This window comes from Nyctereutes procyonoides, unplaced genomic scaffold (genome assembly GCF_905146905.1).
Source record: "Nyctereutes procyonoides isolate TBG_1078 unplaced genomic scaffold, NYPRO_anot_genome, whole genome shotgun sequence".
Lineage (NCBI taxonomy): Eukaryota > Metazoa > Chordata > Mammalia > Carnivora > Canidae > Nyctereutes > Nyctereutes procyonoides.
In genome coordinates, this window is record NW_026575120.1 from 1,615,239 (window position 1) to 1,623,512 (window position 8,274).

Here is an 8,274-nt window from a genome sequence, read left to right on the forward strand (position 1 = left end):
AAGTACTTTTTATTTTTAATTTTTTGGGGAGAGTTTAAGAAATATTGCTGTTCATTCTTTAAATATTTGGTAGAGTTCACCTGTAAAACCATCTGATCCTAAACTTTTCTTTGTTGGGAGATTTTTGATTAATGCTTCAATTTCAGTCTTAATTAATCTGTTCAGATTTTCTGTTTCTTCATCCTTCACTCCTGGGACCTCATATATATTGAAGTCTTCATCCATTTCTACTAGGTTATCCAATTTTTTGCGTATAATTGTTCATAGTTGTCTCTTACCAGCCTTTGAATTTTTTTATTTAATAAATATTGTTTTATTTTTCATTTTATAAAATGTACAGTTGATGGGATCTGTTCATGCATCTTCACTATCAGCTGGGAGATCTCCACCCTTCATTTTTCTGGTGTATATTACTTGAGCTCTGTGCTCTGAAACCAGTATAATAATTCCTTTACTAGGGAGATCCTGAAGGACTGCCCTGGCCAGGGAACCTCAAATCTTCTGTCTCAGAGACAATAGCTGGAGTTATAAGCTTATAGTTGGGAACTTCCTCACCGAGTTTGTCACATGTTGCTTTGTCAAAGAAGACCAGGTTATGGAGCTTGTGCCGAACTTTGCCTTTGGACCACTTTTTCTTTTTGGGATTGCCCCAGATTTGTTCACTGGGTCTCTATCTTTTTTTTTTTTGGCTGTCTTTCCAGCATCTTTCTTTTTCTTGTCATCCTTGAGTGGCATTACAAAGCTAGGAGATTAATCAGCGCCCACCTCTGCAGCCTCTCTAAGATGTCAGACAAAAAGCTATCCTTCAATTTTTGTAGTACCGAAATTGATACTCTTTCTCTCTCATTTTTATTTGATTATATACAATCATCTTTTATGCCTCATTTATTTGATTAACATGATTTTGATTAACATGCCTCATTTTATTTATTTGAATCTTCTTTCTCTCCTGAGTCTAGATAAAGGTTTGCCAGTATTTGCTTATTTTTTCAAAAATCAGGTCTTAGTTTCATTGATATTTTCTATATTGGTTTTATGGTCTCTATTTCATTTGTTTCTGCTCTGATCATTATTATTTCCTTCCTTCTGCTAAATTGAACTTAGTTTATCATGATTTTTCTAGTTCCTTGAGGTATAATGTTGAGTTGTCTATTTGAGATCTTTCTTTTTTCTTAATATAGACACTTATCTGTGTGAAATTCCCTCTTAAACTATTTTTGCTGCATTCTGTAAGTTGTGGCATGTTATGTTCCACTTTTGTTTGTTTCAAGACATTTTCCCTATTCATCTTTGACTTTTTCCACATATTTGTAATTTTTAAAATTGTCCTGTTACTGATGTCTAGTTTCATACTATTGTAAGATAAAGTTGTTATTATATTTTCTATAACTTATTTTGTGACATAACATATGATCTATTCTGGATAATGTTTCATGTACAATTGAGGTGAATGTGTATTCTCTTGCTGTTGGATGGAATTTCTGTATATGTCTGGTAGGTCCATTTGGCTTAATCATAATTCAAGTCCAAAGTTTCCCTATTCATTTTCTGTCTGGATTACTTGCCTTTTTATTTATTTATTTTTTTTTTAAATTTTTTTTTTTTTTTTATTTACGATAGTCACACAGAGAGAGAGAGAGGCAGAGACACAGGCAGAGGGAGAAGCAGGCTCCATGCACCGGGAGCCCGACGTGGGACTCGATCCCGGGTCCCCAGGATCGCGCCCTGGGCCAAAGGCAGGCGCCAAACCGCTGCGCCACCCAGGGATCCCGATTACTTGCCTTTTTAAAAAAAAAATATTTTATTTATTCATGAAGGACATAGAGAGAGAGAGGCAGAGACACAGCCAGAAGGAGAAGCAGGCTCCATGCAGGGAACCCAATGTGGGACTCGATCCCAGGACTCCAGGATCATGCCCTGGGCTGAAGGCAGGTGCTAAACCTTTGAGCCACCCAGGGATCCCCTGGACTACTTGCCTTTTGTTGAAAATGCTATATTGACATCCTTTACTGTTATTGTGTTGTCTACTTCCCCTTTCAGATCTCTTCGTATATGCTTTTAATGTATTTAGGAGCTTCAAAGTTGTGTGCATGTATATTTGTGATTGTATATCCTCTTGATAAACTGACCCCTTCATCATCGTATAATAATCTTTGTCTCGGGATCCCTGGGTGGCACAGCGGTTTGGCGCCTGCCTTTGGCCCAGGGCGCGATCCTGGAGACCCGGGATTGAATCCCACGTCGGGCTCCCGGTGCATGGAGCCTGCTTCTCCCTCTGCCTGTGTCTCTGCCTCTCTCTCTCTCTGTGTGTGACTATCATAAATAAATAAAAATTAAAAAAAAATTAAAAAAAATAATCTTTGTCTCATTAGAGCTTTGTGTTAAAGTCTGTTTTTTTTTTTTTTTTTTTCTGATATGTAAAGTTTAGCTACCTCTGCTCTCTTTTGGTTTTTCCTTGCATGGAATATCTTTTTCTATCCCTTACTCTCAGTCTTCATGTGTCCTTAAAGCTGAAGTGAGTATTTTGTAGGCAGCATATAGTTGGGTCTTGTTTTTGGATCCACTTAACCACCTAATGACTTTAGATGGAGAATTCAGTCTATGCACATTTAAGTAATTATTCATAGGTAAGGACTTACTAATACTGTCTTACTACTTAGTTTTGGGTATCTTGTAGTTCCATTATTCCTTTCCTTCTTTCTTAGTGTCTTCCTCTGTGAATTGATAATTTTCCACAATTGTATTGATTTTCTTCTTTGTATATTTTGCATATCTACCATAGGTTTTTGCTTTGTAGTTACCATGAGTCTAACATAAAGCACCTTATCGATATAACAGCCTATTTTGCCCTAATAACCACTTTAATTGCATACAAAATCTTACTGTTTTTCTTTCCACATATTATATTTTTGATGTCACAATTCTTATACTGTGTATCCTTTAACAAATTATATGGCTATTTTTAATACTTCTGCCTTTTAACTTTTATACTAGAATTAAGTTATTAACAACATACCTCCTTATTACATTATTAGAGTGTTCTGATGCTTAATTTCACTATATACCTATCTTTACCAGTGTATTGTATATTTAATATGCTTTAATGTTACAAATAAGCTTCCTTTGATTTCTTCTTGAAGAACTCCTTATGGCTTTTCTTGTAAGCCAGGTTAGTGATGCTGATATATCCCTACTTTTATTTGTTTGGGACAACCTGTCTTATCTTCATTTCTGAGAGACTTTACTGGGTAAAGTATTGTTGGTAGACTGTTCCTCCCCACCACAACTTTGATTATATTATCCAAATATAATCTTTTAGGGGTTCGCATGTATGTGATATTTTCTTTTCTTATTTTTAAAATTATGTCCTTGATTTTAGACAATATTATTATAATAAGTTTCCAGGAAATAATTTTCTGTTTTATTTTTTGGGTGACCTGTTTTATGAACTTGAGTGTCCAAATGTCTCCACTAGTTTGGGGAGTTCTCAGCCATATTTTTCCTTTAAATAAGTTTTCTCTTCCTTTCTCTGTCTCTATCTGGCTTCTGAGACTGCAGTAATGAATAGATTGTTTCTCTTAATGATATACTATAATTCATGTAGGTTTTCCCCATTCTTTTTCCTTTGTTCTCCTGTGACTGGATAATTTAACAAGTCCTGCCTTCCACTTTATATCCTTTATTCTGTTTAATGCATCGGCTGTTGATGCTCTTTGTTATATTTTTCATTTCATTCATTGTATCCTTCAGCTCCAGAATTTCTTTTGGGCTCTTTTATATGATTTCTGTGTCTTGTAATTTTGTTACGGACTGTTTTTCTAATTTAATTGAATTGTTTATTTAACTATTTATTTATTAATTATTTATTAATTATTTATTTTCCTGTAGCTTACTTAGCTTCTTTAAAACAGTTACTTTGAATTCTTTATAAGGTAAATTGTAGATTTTCATCTTTGTTTTTTTTCTTTCTTTCTTTGTGTTCAGTTACTAGGAAATTATTATGATCCTATGAATACTCATTAACTCTGTCACAGTTCACTCCCTCTCCCATGGAGAGCTCACACAGGGAGCTCACCACAGGGTAAGGTATGTTGTCTGTGGGCCATTTGGAGGATCTACAGGTGAGGCATTCCTATGGCTCACGGGTGAGCTTCTTTATGGAGTCTGCAATGTAGTAAATAGGATTCATGTTTCTTCAGTTCCACTTTCACAACTGCTCCACATTCCTCAGTCTTGAAGCCCACCTAAGTATTCTGGATCAGGGCAAGAAAGAAGTGGATCTCTGGCAGAATTCTGCACAGCTGGAGAAGGCTGGTGCTTATTCACCTGCTCTCAGTTTCCCTAGTGGAAGGAGTAACTGGCCAAAAAAGTCTCTTTAGACACTGAGCTGTGCCACATTGAGGAGGGATGATGTGGATAACATGAAACTGTTCCACTTACCCTTCTTAATACATTCAATTTCAGATTTTCTCTGCTCCAGTAGTTTGCTAGAACTTCTCCACTTGACTCCTGGAATTCCACAGAGGATCTGTTAACCATGAGTAATTGTTTAAACCAGAGTTATTTTAGGGGAAGATAGTAGAAAATTCTTATTCTCCCATGATGATGCCATCTCTCATTCATTCATTCATTCATTCATTCATTCATTCATTTATCTTTGTGAATAGGTATGCATGCATGTGTGTGTATATTTTGTTTTTTTCTTACCACAACAAATTCCTTTTGCAAATCAGAACCTGGGAATTATCTTTGAGATGATCTACCTCACCATCCAATTATAAACCTCTACTAAATCCAATAAATTTTACCTCTCAAATATTGCTCTACTCTATCACTACTTACTCAAATTCTATATTACATCTTGCTTTTCATAGAGCATTATCTCTTTTCTGCACTACAGCAGGTGACTTCACAATGTCTAGTGTTATTTAATTTGTCATATCCTCTTATCTCTAGACAAATTGACTATTTCTAAATAAAAATACTATGCCGTTCTCTCTACTCCAAATTCTTTAGTTGACCTTCCCTAAAGATCTTTACATGACTTATAATGGGCCACAAGGTCTGGTCTCTACCTACTTCGTTAGCTTTATTTCATATAATATCTTCCTTTATTCTTTCCAGTTGCCTTATAAGAACTTAGGTTCCCTCTCACCCCAGGGCTTTGCACAGGGGTGCAAATTTGTGCACAATGTGCACAAATGTGCACTAATGTTCTTGTAACACTTAGTTCACTTGGTTTTCTCTCCTTCATTCTTTAATTCTGAGCTCAAACATAATTTTCTCTGCATTGGATCATAGATTATTTTATAGGATAAGTAGTTTTTTATAACACTTATTATAGCAACAGTTATAATTTTACATTTGTTTGCAAGATTTTTTTTTCTCTTTGTATACCTCACCTTCTTCATGTGGGCTGGATTTGTGTCTGATTGACTCATAGTTATATCCACAGTACTTAATGCTGTGCTAAATAGTATCTCTAATTTCAAAATTTTTCTTATCTTGGAAGCAAGTAGGATATTCTCTTTTCCATATATCTAAGCTCAAAATTTAGTCAATAGCTCCCCTTGAGATAGTATTACAATTTTTTTTTTTTTAACTAGAGGGTGTATGTTCTGCTGAGCATCAGTTCAACCATGTATCTCAAATGAGGTGGTTAAATAAGTTTGAAAAGCATCACATAATATAGCACATCTTAAAGACTTTTTCAGTGCTCGTCCATAAGGACTTTTACTATATATATATCATTGAAAAAGACTGTTTAACTTCATTTATTCTACTGTAGAATTCTATTTGCTAAATTCACATATGCATATTATAGGATTAATCTTTGGTGTACATTCTTGGAAAGGCATTAATATAAATTAAATAAAAATCTGTATGGGGAAAGGTGAATACCAAGAGATTAAAAAGGAAAAGTTTTGAATCAGGCTAGGATATCTGGATTTAAGTTTTACCTACTTTCTATGTGAACTCAGACAAATTGTCACTTCGTGGACCACTTCTGTCCACTATTTGACTCTTAAAGATCTCTTTATGAATTCAAGAGCTGTGGAAGCTACTGAAGCCACTTGAGATTTTCCTTTCATCATGGACAAAGATATCACACATTACCCTTAAATATAGGGGGTTAGAGTTTGCTGCAGAAAACCATTGTCTTGTTACAGATGATAATGGCAATAAGCATGAGGTAATTTAATTTTTCCCTAGTTTGGGTTCAATAAAAAACATATTTTAGTCTTTTTTTTTTAGATTTTATTTATTTATTCATGATAGACATAGAAAGAGAGAGAGGGGCAGAGACACAGGCGGAAGGAGAAGCAGGCTCCATGCCGGGAGCCCGATGTGGGACTCGATCTCGGGGCTCTGGGATTATGCCCTGAGCCAAAGGCAGGCACTAAACCACTGAGCCACCCAGGGATCCCCTATTTTGGTCTTTTTATATAAATCTATGTCCCTGAACTATATTGCAGGTACATGAATTAATTACAAAAGCAAAATTATTACTATATTTCTTTACCTCTTCTTTTATCCTTTCTGCTTAATTTATAGATTTTAAATAGTGTATATTACATTAAGATCTTTCTAAGACAATTACTTGAATCCTATGTACTAACTCTTCTTTTCCTCTTTTTCACTGTATTCCTTCATTTCCTTTTTTTCTGAGAACTAATGAGCTTATTTTTACATCCTTGTAGAATTTTCCCTTGATTTAATATAATCTAATTTTTAATCTCTCACATTATTTCAGGGCCAAACTTAAAAATTTCCATTTTAACATTTGCATGTAATGAGAGAGAAAAGAAGTAGAAAAATGCATTTTACATGTCATTTCTCAATTACTATAAAATAACCATAGGAATTTAAACATCAGGATAATCCTGTAACATGTATATCAGCTTAAAGGCTATCCAAAGGATAACATTGAAAAAACTTTCTGTTACATATAATGCTATGGTCTGAATGTTTGTGTCCCCCCAGATTCGTAATTGAAATCCTAAACCACAAAGATAATGGTAATAAGAAGTGGCACGCTTAGGGAGTGCTAGGTCATTAGAGTGGAATCTGCATGAATGGGATTAGTGCCTTATAAAGAATGCTCCAGAGAGATTCTTATCCCTTCTGCTATGTAAGGATACAATTAAAAGTCATACCTGGAACAGGACCCTCATCTGGCCAAGCTGGTACCCTGTTCTTAAACTTCAGCCACCGGAACTGTGAGAAATAGTATATTTAACTATTGAAATATATCTCTTGAACTATTCAGTGTGTGTGTGTGTGTGTGTGTGTTGTGTGTGTATTTTTGAATTTCTTTGCAATGGATCTAGCACTTCCAAAGGAAGAATAGGAATTTCAAATTCAAGGTATGGCAGAAACCCTTTGATTCTTAAAGTCTGAAGAGTGAGAGCTAAGGATAAAGGCAGATTTGGCAAAATTGGGAGCCCACTAGGTAGATTCTTTGTCCTCATAGAATGGTATTTAAGAGCAACAGCACTGAGGAGAGGCATAATAGCTATACTTAGGGATCTAGCAAGGGAATGACATTACTCCTTGACACAAAATAGATTTTGGAGAGAGGCAGAGTTGCACCTGGAATGGAGGTTAAACTTTTGATGAAATAAACAAACTTAAAATGTAATTAATATATTCCCCTCTTGCCTAGCACACCTGATAACTACAAGTAAACAAACAGGTAACTATGTATTTACATTTTAGCCAACTGGGAAGATTTTTAAAAGTCAAATAGCAAAATCAGAAATCAACTAAAATTTTGTATGTTCATAAATATATAAATTTAAATATTTAAGTACCACACAAATATAAATAAGTGCCTCCTTAGAAAGGAGAGAAATGGAAAGTCAACAAACATTTACAACCTACAAAAAAATTAACTAATATTCCTCAAATATAAATTCATTAGAGATTTTTAAAAAGATGAATAACAAAAGAAAATGGGTAAAGGACATGACAAGGTCATTCATGAAATAAATGCAGTAACAAAATGAAACTTCAACTGTTTTAGTATCAAAGAACTTGCTCATTTCAAATTTTTCTCTGATACATACATACGTCAAATCCTATAATGTCATGAGTATTACAAAGTAAAGCAGTATTAACAAGGAAAGATTAAAATAGACATCCTAACAATATTTTCCTTTTAACTGATTTTTGAGAGACAAAATATATGGATAGAAAAAAGTCTGGAAGCTCATGCAGCAACATGTTTCTTGATGTATTTAGAGGATATAATTCCAGATGGGATGATTATGG

At 34.5% G+C, this 8,274-nt stretch overlaps 1 pseudogene; it reads right to left on the reverse strand.

The window, feature by feature from the left end:
• Positions 1 to 354: 354 nt before the first annotated feature.
• LOC129515670 (40S ribosomal protein S25-like) lies at positions 355 to 735 on the reverse strand (annotated as a pseudogene).
• Between the last annotated feature and the right edge of the window lie 7,539 nt (positions 736 to 8,274).